This window comes from Pteropus medius, unplaced genomic scaffold, assembly GCF_902729225.1.
Source record: "Pteropus medius unplaced genomic scaffold, Ma_sr-lr_union100, whole genome shotgun sequence".
Classification (NCBI taxonomy): domain Eukaryota; kingdom Metazoa; phylum Chordata; class Mammalia; order Chiroptera; family Pteropodidae; genus Pteropus; species Pteropus medius.
This window is the reverse complement of record NW_024352787.1, coordinates 21,054,196-21,068,177: the sequence shown is the minus strand read 5'-3', so window position 1 is coordinate 21,068,177 and position 13,982 is coordinate 21,054,196.

Here is a 13,982-nt window from a genome sequence, read left to right as displayed (position 1 = left end):
TTTGCTGAAAACCCACTCCTCCCTTGGAGCAAGTTATCTTTTCACCTACCAAATTCCACAAGGCTGCAGCCTTCCTTAGCGTGGGGGAAGAACCAAGGAAAAATGCTAATTGCATTTCTGTGTTGTTACCCATCCCCAAGCTGCTGGAGCAACACTGGAATTCAAATCACCCCCAAACGGTAACATTGAAAGAAAGGGTTCTTTGAGCACAGAAAGAATCTAAACACATGCCAAAGTTCGAGTCAAAAGGGAAGTTTATTAGAGAAGGAGTAATGCTATATAGACAGAGCATGTTCTCAGAGTTAGAGAGTGAGAGAGCCTGAAAGAGACTCAGAGGGACAGACAAAAGGACAGAGACAATGAGAAGGACAAAGTAAAGACACTGAAGGGACTGATAAAAAGGCACTGAGAGGGACCCCAAGTGTACAGGGAATTCAGTTTATATATCATTCTTAGTTTCTGTGAATTATAGTTTAAAGACTTTGTTTACTCATTTTCCTTTGATGGCTTGGACATACTGTGAGAAAGGAGAAGCGTATGTAGTGAGAAAAGGTAAGAATGTGTAGTGTGAAAGGCCTGCAGGCAATTCCCAGCCTTTAATCCATAGGTTCCCCATGGTTGTAGCCATAGCGAATGAATGATTTTATTTCGTGTAGGGCATGACTTAAATGACTCTTTTTTCTGTTTTCCCTTCACAGTGTGGTAAATGCTTTGTTAGTAATTCAAGCAGAAATCTTCCTTTGTTTTGTTTTATAGGTTTCTTCATGGTCTGGCTATAGGGTTGATCAACATGTTGCAATCTCTGAATGTAGCTTGGTTTAACATTTTAGTTTTGATGCCTCCTCCCTACATTACTCTATCTGCATTAATAGCCAGGAGAATCCACCTATTATTAATACTGTGATCATAAGTGTTAATATGTATATTAATACAGTAAATGAAACCCTACTCCCTAGGATGTAATGCCAATTTTGCAAAAAATTCAAGAGTTTTATTTTTTTAAATCATTTATTTATTTATTTAGAATTTTTATTTTTCAATTAGGGTTGACATTTAATATTATTTTATATTAATTTCAGGTATACAGCATAATGCTTAGACATTTATATAATATATGAAGTGATCCTCCCAATTGGTCTAGTAGCCACCTGGCGCTATACGTTGTTATTACAATATTATTGACTATATCCCCAATGCTGTACTCCACATCCCCATGACCATTTTGTAACTACCAATTTGTACTTCTTAATCCCTTCTTAATCCCAGCCACCATACCCTCTCCCATTTGGCAATCACCAGTTTGTTCTCTGTATCTATGAATTTGTTTCTGTTTTGTTGGTTAATTTTGTTCTTTAGTTTTCACATATAAGTGAGAGCATATGGTATTTGTCTTTCTCTATCTATCTGACTTAACTTAATATCCATTAGGTCGATAGATGTTGTTGCAAATGGTAAGACTTCAATTTTTTTTTTTATAGCTGAGTAATATTCCATTGTACGTATGTACCACAACTTCTTTAACCAGTCATCTATTGATGGGCATTTAGACTGTTTCTGTATCTTGGCTATTGTAAATAGTGCTGCAGTGAACGTAGGGGTGCATATACCTTTTCAAATTAGTGTTTTTGTTTGTTTGTTTGTTTTATTTTTTAAGATAATTACCAAGAAGTGGAATTGCTGGGTCATAAGGTAGTTCTATTTTTAATTTTTTGAGGACCTCCATACTGTTTTCCATAGAGGCCGTACCAATTTGCTATGCCACCAAAGGTGCACAAGGGTTCACTTTTCTCCATGTCCTTGCCAACACTTGTTTTTTGATTTATTGATGATAGCCATTCTGACAGGCATGAGGTGATATCTCATGATGGTTTTAATTTGCATTTCTCTGATTAGTGATATTGAGCATCTTTTCCTATGTCTATTGGCCATCTCTATGTCCTCTTTGGAGAAATGCCTATTCAGGGACTCTTCCCATTTATTTATTTTATTTATTTTATTTTTTTAATTAAAAAACAATTTTAATTAAGTTTATTGGGGTAACATTGGTTAATATAATCGTGTAATTTTCAGGTGTACATTATCATTTGACATCTGTATATTCTGTGTGGTCACCAAAGTCCAGTTTCCTTCAGCTACCATATATTTGATCCCCTTTACTCACTTCACCCTCCCCCTCCCCACCTATATTTGACCCCCTTTACCCTGACTACCTCCCCCTTTATCTCCCACCCCACTAGTAACCACTACTCTACAGTCCTCTGGTAACCACTAGTCTATAGTCCATGTCCATGAATCTCTGTTTGTTTGTCCTGCTCATTTGTTGCTTTTAGGTTTATATCCCATATATAAGTGATATTATGTGGTTTTCAGCTTTTTCTGTCTGGCTTTTGGCTTAGCATGATTATTTCGAGGTCTATCCATGTTGTCACAAATGGCAGTATTTCATCTGTTCTTATGGCTGAGTAATATTCCATTGTATATATGTACCACAGCTTCTTTAGCCAATCATCTATCGTAGGGCACTTCAGTTGCTTCTATGTCCTGGCCACTGTGAATAATGCTGCTGTAAACATTGGTATGCAAATATCCTTTCGGACATGGGTTTTTAAGTCTTTAGGGTAAATACGCAGTAGAGGGATTGCTGGATCATATGGTAGATCAATTCTTAGTTTTTTTGAGGAACCTCCATACTGTTTCCATAGTGGCTGTACCAATTTGCAGTCCCACCAGCAGTGTATGAGGGTTCCTATTTCTCCGCATCCTCTGTAACATTTGTTATTGCTTGTCCTGTTGATGATAGCCATTCTAACAGCTGTGAGATGGCATCTCATTGTGGTTTTGATTTTTCATTTCCCTAATAGCTAGCAATGTTGAGCATCTTTTCATATATTTGTTGGCCATTTGTATGTCCTCTGGGGAGAAGTGTCTGTTCAGGTCCTCTGCCCATTTTTTGATTAGGTCATTTGTATTTTGATGTTATTGAGTCGTAAGAGTTCTTTGTAAATTTTGGATGTTAGCCCTTATCGGAGGCGTTGCTTGCAAATATATTTTCCCATTCCGATGGTTGTCTCTTTACCTTGTTGATGATTTCTTTTGCTGAGCAGAAGCTTTTAAGTTTGATGTAGTCCCATTCATTTATTTTTGCTTTTACTTCCCTTCCCTTTGAGGTCGAATTCATAAAATCCTCTTTAAGTCTAATGTCCTTGAGTTTAGTTTCTATATTTTTTTCTATGCATTTTATTGTTTCAGGTCTTATATTCAGGTCCTTAATCCATTTTGAGTTAATTTTGGCGTGTGGTGATAGACAAGAGTCTAGTTTCATTTTTTGCAGGTGGCTTTCCAGTTTTCCCAGCACCATTTATTGAAGAGGCTCTCCTTTCTCCACTGTATATTTTTCGCTTTTTTGTCAAAAATTATTTGCCCATATAAATATGGGTTTACTTCTGGACTCTCGATTCTGTTCCACTGGTCTGTAAGTCTGTTTTGCTGTCAATATCATGCTGTTTTGATTACTTTCACTTTGTAGTATAACTTGAAGTTGAGCAGAGTGATGCCTTCAGCCTTGTTCTTTTTTCTCGGGATGGCTTTGGCAATTCGGGGTCTTTTGTGCTTCTATACAAATCTGATGATTTTTTGTTCTACTTCTTTAAAAAATTCCGATGGGATTTTGATGGGGATTGCATTAAATCTGTATAATGCTTAGGTAATATAATCATTTTAACTATGTTGATTCTTCCAATCCAAGAACACAGAGTATCTTTCCATTTCTTTGTATCTTCTTCTATTTCTTTTAATAGGGTCTTGTAGTTTTCATTATATAGATCCTTCACATGTCATTAAATTTATTTGTAGGTATTTTATTCTTTTTGTTACAGTTGCGAAAACAATTATTTTTCCACTTTTTTTTTTTCTGACACTTCATTGTTAGAGTATAGGAACACTATGGATTTTCGAACATCGATTTTGTATCCAGAGATGTTATTGTATTTGCTATTGTTTCTAGTATTGTTCTTGTGGCATCCTTAGGGTTTTCTTTATAAAGAATCATGTCATCTGAAAATAGTGACAATTTGATTTCTTTGTTTCCTATTTGGATGCCTTTTATATCCTTCTCTTGTCTGATTCCACTTGCTAGGACCTCCAATGTTATATTGAATAACAGGCGATATTGGACAGCCTTGCCTTGTTCCTGATGTTAGAGGGAAGGGTTTTAGTTTTTCACCATTAAGTATAATGTTGGCTGAGGGTTTGTCATAGATGGCCTTTATTATGTTAAAGTACTTTCCTTCTATACCAATTTTGTGAAGTGTTTTGATCATAAATGGATGCTGTATCTTGTCGAAGGCTTTTTCTGCATCTATTGATATGATCATACGATTCTTATTTTTTAATTTGTTTATGTAGTGTATCACATTAATCCATTTGCGTATGTTGAACCATCTATGTGCCCCTGAGATGAAGCCCACTTATTGCGGTGTATAATCTTATTACTATTTTGCTGTATTCGGTTCTCTAGTATCTTATTTAAGATTTTTGCATCTGTGTTCGTGAGAGATATTGATCTGTAGTTTTCTTTTTTGTGTTATCCTTACCAGGTTTTGGTATCAGAGTAATATTGGCCTCATAAAATGATTTTGGAAGTATTGCCTCCTCTTCAAATTTTTGGAAGAGTTTGAGGAGAATAGGTATTAAATCTTCTTTGAATGTTTGGTAGAATTCACTGGTGAAGCCATCTGGTCCTGGACTTTTAATTTTTTGGTAGGTTTTTGATGATTGTTATAATTTCCATACTACTGATTGGTCTATTTAGATTTTTCAATTCTTCTTAATTCAGTCTAGGAAGGTTGAATTTTTCTAAGTACTGGTCCATTTCTTCTAGGTTATTAAATTTGTTGTTATGTACTTTTTCATAGTATTCTTGTATGATTCTTTGTATTTTTGTGATGTCAGTCATAATTCCCCTTTTTCATCCCTGATTTTGTTTATTTGTGTCCTTTCTCTTTTTTCTTTAGTGAGTCTAGCCAGGCGGGAGTTTGTCAATTTTATTAACCTTCTCAAAGAACCAGCTCTTTGCTGCATTTATTGTTTCTATTTTTCTTTTGTTTTCCATTTCATTTATTTCTGCTCTAATTTTGATGATTTCTTTCCTTCTGCTGACTTTAGGCTTCATTTGTTCTTCCTTTTCTAGTTTTTTAAGATGAAGTATTAGGCTGTTTATTTGGTTTCATTCTTGTTTTTACAGATAGACCTGTAATGATATGAACATTCCTCTTATGACCACTTTTGCCTGTCCCAAAAGTTTTGATATGTTGTATTATCATTATCATTTGTTTCTATGTATCTCTTGATCTCTGTTTTTATTTCTTCTCTGGCCCAGTTATTCTTCAGTAGCGTGTTGTTTAATCTCCATGCATTTGTGGTTCTTCCTGATTTCTTTCTGCAGTTGATCTCTAGTTTCAAAGCATTAAGATCAGAGAATATGTTTGGTATGATTTCAACCCTCTTATATTTGTTGAGGCTATCTCTATGTCCCAGTATGTGGTCGCTTCTTGAGAATGTTCCATGTGTACTAGAGAAGAATGTATAAGCATCTCGTTTGGGATGGAAAGCTCTGTAAATGTCAATTATGTCCAGTTGGTCTAATGTGTCAATCATGGATGTTATTTATTAATTTTCTGTTTGGATGATCTGTCTATATCCGACAGTGGGGTATTTAGGGCTCCTACTACGATGGTGTTTTGGTCTGTTTCTCCCTTTAGTTCTGTTAGTAATTGCTTTACATATTTCAGGGCTCCCTGGTTGGGAGCATAGATATTAATAAGTGTTATGTCTTCTTGGTGCATGATTCACTTTATCATTATGAAGTGTCCCTCAGTATCTTTCTTTACCTTTTTATTTTGAAGTCTATTTTGTCTGATATTAGTACTGCTACCCCCTTCTTTTCTCTGTATGCCATTTGCTTGAAATCTCATTTTTCACCCTTTCACTTTGAGTGTATATTTGTCTTTGGAGCTGAGGTGTGTGTCCTGGAGGCAGCATATGATTGGGTTTTGTTTTTTGATCCATTCTGCAACTCTGTGCCTTTTTATTGGTGAGTTCAGTCCATTTACATTTAGGGCGATTATTGAAATATGAAGTCTTCTTATAGCCATTTTATCTTTTGCTTTCTAGTAGCTCGTTGTTTCCATTGCTTCCTTGTCCATGTGTATCTGTTTTCTTTATTTTGGTTAGGTTTTGTGGGGTTTGCCTCTGGATCTTGTTTCATGTTATATATTTCAGTTCTCAATCTTTGGTGTGTGGTTACCATTACGAATATGTAAAGGATAGTTATATATATACAGTTGTCTATTTTCTTCTGCACATGCCTTATCTCCTTTCCCCTTTGTGAATTTGGATCTTTGAATCCTCCCCTTTTCAGTCATTGTTGTCTCAATTTGTCCCTATGTATGCTGAACATTCATTACTATCTTGTTATAACAATTCACTTCTTATTATTTAAGCTATAATGCCCTGCTCTTAATAAGGGTCGTACTCCTTTTCTATTTGCCTGATAGTCACTTTACTCCTAATTATGTATTTTTGTTGTTGTTATTTTGTTTTAGGTGAGCTGCCCCTTTCAGTATTTCCTGTAATGCAGGCCTCGTAGTGGAGAATTCCCTCAATTTTTGTATGCCTGGAAAGGTCTTGATTTCTCCTTCTATCTAAAGGAGAGCTTAGCTGGATACATTATTCTAGGCTGGTAGTTCCTTTCACTTAATAGTTTAAATATTTGGTTCCATTCCTTTCTGGCTTGTAAGGTCTGTGCTGAGAAGTCCGATGATAATCTAATGGGTTTACCTTTATATGTTACCGTTTTCTTTTCTCTGGCTGCCTTGAGAATTCTATCTTTGTCATTGATTTTTGATAATTTTAATACAACGTGTCTTAGTGAAGGCCTTTTGGGGTTGAGATAATTGGGTGTTCTGTTGACTTTTGAATTCCCAGCTCCAGCTCATTCCTTAGATTTGGGACATTCTCGTCAACTCTTTGTCTTTAAATGCTTTCTAATCCCTTCTCCTTTTCCTCTCCTTTGAGAGTGCCCATTATTCTTATGTCTCATGTCCTGATGGTATCAGCTAGTTCTTGTATTTCTCTTTCATTATTTTTCGTTCTTCGGTTTCTCTCTTCTTCCTTCCTATTTATTTCTAGATTTCTGTCTTCGATCTCACAGATCCTTTCCTCCATTTGGTCGACTCTATTTCCCAGGCTTGCTATTTCATTTTTAACTCTTGCAGTGTGTTCTTCATCTCCAGAATATCTATTCTGTTTTTCTTGAGGGTTTCAGTCTCCTTGCTCTGCTCATCTAGTTGTTTCTTTTAATTCCTGAAATTGTTGCTATGATTTGTTTTGGATCTCATTGAGTTTTTTCAGAAGTACCATCCTGAAGTCTCTGTCATTTAAGTCACATATTTCTATGTCTGTAAGCTTATTTTCTGGAGATTTTTCTCTTTCTTTCTGAGATGCCTTGCCACCTTGGTTGTTCATGGTGTCTAATGGACTGTTTCTCTGCCTTGGCATTAATGGAAGTCTATTCTGTTGTTTTTCCAGAAAGATTTATTAAATAAAGGTCTCTCTTTAGCCTGCTGCAAAGAAGGCGCTCTTCTTTTGGTTTCCAGTAGGTGGCGTCTAAGCCTCTTGGAATCCTAGCAGTTTCAGTAGCTTTTGCTCAGATTCCCCTGGGGCTCCGAGGTAAACTGCTTGGGGGCGGGGGTATGGGGACAGGGACCCTCTGGGTTGGGCGTTGGGGGATGCAACTCAGCCTTGGTTTTGCAGCCTCCTTCAGCAAAAATCAACTGTTGTTCCTCTGCAGTCCCGCCCCACTTCTGCGCTTTCTGCCCTGATGACTGGGCCCTCTGGTCAGCTGAGTACAAGCGCCAGCACTTCCAGGCAGGATGGTTCAGGAAAGTTGCTGCGCCTTTATCGCTCCCCCTCCTCCTACATGGAGCTCTGGTGGCTGGAGAGACAGTTTCTTTATTGCTCCTAGTCTACGGTCCGACACCCGGGGTCCTGACCTGTGGTAGCTCTTATGCACAGATCCCACGCTCAGATGTGCTGGTGTGCAGTTTGGGTGTTTTTAGTTGAGTTTTAGATGTTCAGCTTATTGTTGTTTCAAAGGGAGAGATCTAGGGACGTCTCTCACTCCGCTATGTTTCCGTTGACTCCCTCTTCCCATTTATTAATTAAATTGATTTATTGGTGTTGATTTGTACGAGTTTTTAAAATATTTTCAATATCAACCCCTTATCAGATGTATCACTGGCAAATATCTTCTCCCATTCAGTAGGTTGTCTTTTTATTTTGTTGATGATTTGCTTTGCTGTGCAAAAATCTTTTAGTTTGTTGTAGTCCTATGTTAATTTTTCCTTCTATTTCCCTTGCCCAAGGAGATACATCAGAAAAATATTACTAAGAGCAATATCGGAGAGTTTACTGCTTATGTTTTCTTCTAGGAGTTTTATGATTTTGGGTCTTACATATAAGTCTTTAATCCATTTTGAGTTTATTCTTGTGTATGGTGTAAGAAGGGTGGGATCCAGTTTCATTTTTTTTGCATGTATCTGTCTAGTTTTGCATATCTCTGTCCAGTTTTGTTGAAGAGACTGTCTTTACTCCATTGTATATTCTTGTCACCTTTGCCATAGATTAAATGACCACATAGGCATGGATTTATTTCTGGGCTCTATGTTCTGTTCCATTGATCTATATGTCTGTTTTTATGCTAATACCATGCTGTTTTGTTTACTGTAGCCTTGTACTATAGTTTGATAACAGGTAGCGTGACAACTCCAACTTTGTTTTTTCTCAAGATATTCGTGGCTATTGGGATCTTTTATAGTTCCATATAAATTTTAGAATTATTTGTTCTAGGTCTATAAAAAAATGCCCTTGGTATTTTGATAGAGATTGCATTGAATCTATAGATCGCTTTGGGTAGTATGGGCATTTTAATGATGTTAATTCTTTTTATCTATGAGCACGGTATATGCTTCTATTTATTTGTATATTTATTTTCTTTCTTCACTGACATAATTTTCCATGTACAGGTCTTTTACTTCCTTGGTTAAATTTATTCCTAGTTATTTGTTCAATGTAATTATAAATAAGATTATTTTCTTAATTTCTGTTTCTTATAGTTTATTATTTGTGTATAAAATTGCAACAAATTTCTGAATATTAATTTTGTATCCTGCTACTTTAGTAATGCATTTATTAGTTCTAACAGTTTTTTGATGGAAACTTTAGGGTTCTCTGTATATAGTATCATGTCATTTGGAAATAATAACAGTTTCATTTCTTCCTTTTTAATTTGGATGCCTTTTATTATTTTATTCCTAGCCTGATTGCTGTGGCTAAGACTTCCAATACTACGTTGAATAAAAGTAGTGAAAGTGGACATCCTTGTCTTGTTCCTGATCTTAAGGAAAACGCTTTTAGCTTTTCTCCATTGAGTATTATGTTAATTATGGGTTTGTCATATATGGCCATTATTATGTTGAGGTATGTTTCCCCTATTCCTACTTTGTTTAGAATTTTTATCATAAATGGATGCTATATTTTGTCACATGCTTTTTCTATATCCATTGATATGATCATATGATTTTTATCTTTCAATTTGTTAATGTAACGTATCACATTAATTAATTTGTTGGTATTGTACCAAACTTGCAACCCAGTAGTAAATCCAACTCAATCATGATGTATGATCTTTTAATATATTACTGAATTTAGTTTGCTACTATTTTGTTGAGGATATTTGCATCTATGTTCATCAGGGATAATGGCCTATAATTTACTTTTTTTTGTAACATCTTTTTCTGGTTTTGAAATCAAGGTAATGGTAGCCTTGTAAAATGAGCTTGGGAACCCTCCTGCTCTTGAATTTTTTGGAATAGTTTGAGAAGAATATGTGTTAATTCTTCATTGAATGTTTAATAAAATTTATCTATGAAACCATCCAGCCCAGGACTTTTGTTAGTTTGGAGTGTTTTGATTATTCATTCAATTTTGTTAGTAGTAATTGGTTGGTTCAGATTTTCTGTTTCTTCCTGACTCAGTCTTGGAAAATTGTATGTTTTTAGGAATTTATTCATTTCTTCCAGATTGTCAAATTTGCCAGCAATTAGTTGCTTGTAGTCTTTTCTCATAATCCTTTGTATTTCTGTGGAGTCAATTGTCGCTTCTCTTTCATTTCTGATTTTATTTGAGTCCTCTCTCTTTTTTTCTTGATTAGTTAAAGGTTTACCAATTTTGTTCATATCTTCAAAGAATCAGCTCTTGGTTTTGCAGATCTTTCGTATTGTGTTTTTAGACTTCATTTCACTTATTTCCACCATTATTTTTATTATTCTCTTGCTTCTACTCATTTTGAGCTTGCTTAGTTTGCTGTTCTTTTTTAAGTTTCTTTGAATATAAAGTTAGATAATTTATTTGAGAAATTTTCTCTTTTCTTGACATAGGCTTGTATTGCTATGAATTTCCCTCTTAGCACTGCTATTGCTGTGTCCTATAGTCATTGTGTTTTCATTTTGATTTATATGAAGTATGTTTTGATTTCTTCCTTGATCTCATTGTTAACCTATTCCTTGTTTAGTAACATGTTATTTAGCCTCAGTGTGTTTGTGTGTTTTTCATTTTTTTTTCTTGTGTTTGATTTCTAGTTTTATACCATCATGGTAGGAGAAGATGCTTGATATGCTTTCATCTTCTTAAATTTACTGAGGCTTTTTTTTGTGGCCTAACGTGGCTGTCCTGAAAAATGTTCCATGTGCACTTGAGAATAATGTATAGTCTGCCCTTTGGGGTGAAACCCTCTAAAATATCAATTAAATCCATCTAGTCTAGTGTGTCATTTAAGGCTGCTATTTCCTTTTTGATTTTCTGTCTGGAAGATGTATCCTTTGGTGTAAACGGGATGTTAAAGTGCCCTACTATGACTGTATTACTGTCAAGCTCTCTCTTTATGTTGGTTAATATTTGCTTTTTATATTTAGCTATATACATATTCACAAGGGCTATATCCTCTTGTTGGATTGATCTCTTTATTGCTATGTCTTATTGTAATGTCCCTTTTTGGCTCTTATTATAGCCTTTGTTTTTAAAGTCTATTTTGTCTGATATAAATATTGCTACCCAAGTGTTTTTTTCATTTCAAATGGCATGAAATATCTTTTTCCATACTTTGCTTTCAGTCCATGTGTGTCTTTCAATTTGAAGTGGGTCTTTTGTAGGCAGCATATGTATGGGTCTTGTTTTCTTATTCATTCAGCTACCTTTCATCTTTGGATTCGAGCATTTAATGCATTTACATTTAAAATGGTTACCGATAGTTATTGGTTACATAGTTATTGCTATTTTCTTATTGACATTTACGTTCTTTTCTTTTTCTTCTCCTTCTTCTTCTTGAAGAAGTTTAACATTTCTTGTAGTACTGGCTTGGTGGTGATTAATTGCTTTAGCTTTTTCCTGTCTGAAAAGCTCTTCATCTCACCTTCAATTTTAAATGCTAGCCTTGCTGAGTAGAATAGTCTTGGTTGTAGATTTTAATTTTTCAACACCATGAATATTTCGTGCCAACCCCTTCTGCAAAGTTTTTGTTCAGAAACAAGCTGACAGTCTTATGGGAGCTCTCTTGTAGGTAACTAGCTGCCTTTTCCTTGCTGAGATTCTTTGTCTTTAACCTTTGCCAATTTAATTATGTTGTGTCTTGATGTGGGTCTGTTTGGGTTCATCTTATTTGGGAATCTCTGCACTTCCTGGACTGTATATCTATTTCATTCACCAGGTTAGATGATTATTTCAGTCATTATTTCCTCAAATAGGTACTCAATCCCTTGCTTTTTCTGTTCTCCTTGTGTTACTCCTATGATGCAAAAGTTGATATGCTCCATGCTATCCTAGAGGTCCCTTAAAGTTTCCTCTTTTTAAAAAAATTCTTTTTTCTATTCGCTGTTCTGATTGGGCCTTTTTTGTTACCTTGTCTTCCAAATTGCTGATTTGATCCTCTGCTTCATTTAATCTACTGTTGATTCCTTCTAGTGTATTCTTCATTTCAGTTATTGTGTTCTTTATTTCTGACTGGTTCTTTTTTATGGTTTCTGTGTCTTTTTTATGCTTACTATCTCTTTGTTGAAGTTCTCACTGAGATCATTTCTTCTTCCACTGAGTTCATTGAGCATCCCTAAACCAGTGTTTTGAACTTTGTATCTGATGGGTTGCTTGCCTCCATCTCATTTCGTTCTTTTTCTGGTGACTTCTCCTATTCTTTCATTTAGGACGTGTTTCTTTGTTTTCTCATTTTGGCTGCCTCTCTGTGTTCATTTCTATGTATTTGGTAGATCTGTTACATCTCCCAGTCTTAGCCAGGTGGGCTTACGTAGTAGGTGTCCTGTGTGACCTAGGAGTGCACTCTCCCTGATCACCTATGACACATGCTCCAGGAGTGTCCCTTGTGTGGTGTACCCTCCTGTTGTAGTTGACCCTGAATGGTGTTGGCACAGCAGTGGGTGGTATTGACTCTCTGGCTGACTGTGAAGATTGGCCACACCCACTGTGTGTGAGCTGCTCTCTGGGCTGAGCCCACCGAGTTGGATTTGCCTCAGCAGGCTTCTTTGCCTGTTGTGACCACCCTTTGGATGTGCTATTTGTGGGGCTAATCAAGTGGTGCTCTGTTGAGGTCCTATGATAGACTCCAGGTGTGTTGGTTCTAGAGTCCCCGAAAGGGGTTCCCATGCAGGCCACTGCCTGTGTCTGGCTTTCGGCTACCTGGTAGGAGCTATAAAGTTATTTGTGTTTGTTTACCCTCTGTGCTGACCTGGAGGTATGCAGGAGAGTCTATGCAGAGAACCAGGACAGGCTGCCACCAGCACTGGGCTTGGGGCAGCTGAGTGCTCCAAGGTCTTAGGCTGCCTGTAAAGCTCAGCAACTGAATAAACAAGCTGTATGCAAGTTGGGTGAGGAAGATTCCCAGGGAGTCACCCAGGTGGGGAAAATTGTGTTCTCCAGGTTAGTGCATTCAGATTTGGTGCCGGTGCTGAGCTCATGGCTACTCGCAAATGTCTCAGATCACACTGAGGCCAGTCACTGCTTGCCTTGGGCCTGTAGACCCCTGAGATTTTTCAAGAAATACTGCAGCTTGTGCTGGGGTGAGTTACTCCCAGAAAAAGTGTCTCCTGAGGTTCTTGAGCCAAGACTTTTGATTGCTATTGAAGCACTCTCCTGCTGAGAGGGCAGGGTGGGGCTAGTTTCCCAGTCACAAAATTGCCACCAGCAATTTGTGACTTGGGTGAGAGGTGTCTCAGGGAGTCATTGAGGTGGAGTGAGCGGAGCTCGCCATGCCAATGCAGATTCAGATCTAGCTGCATGGGTAAAGGGCTCAACACAGGCAAGATCACCCCCCTCTCCCATAGGCTGCACAGGAGGAGGACTCAACATAGGGATAATGGTGACTGTCTCTACAGTCTTGCCCTGAAGCAACAGAACTCAGTCTTTCCTTGTATGTCTGTGGCACCTTTCGAGCTGCTATCTGTTCGCTGGAGCCCAGAGTGAGTGCCTGCAAGCTAGTGAGTCTGCACGTGGGCCCTTTAAGGCAGGGTCCCCAACCCCCAGGTTGTGGATCGGTAATGGTCCACGACCTGTTAGGACCGTGGCCACATAGCAGGAGGTGAGTGGTGGGCAGGCAAGCAAAGCTTCATGTCTATTTGCAGCTGCTCCTCAATGTTAGCATCACTGCCGCAGCTCCACCTGAGATCATCAAGCATTAGCTTCTCATAGGAGTACTGCTCCCTGGTGCCAAAAAGGTTGGAAACTGCTGCTCTGCTTCATCCACTCTCGATTCCCTCTAATGCATTCTTCATTTCAGATATTGTAGTCTTCATTTCTGACTGGTTCCCTATTATGTTTTCCATTTCCATTTTTATGTTTTCTATCCCTTTGTTAAAGTTTTC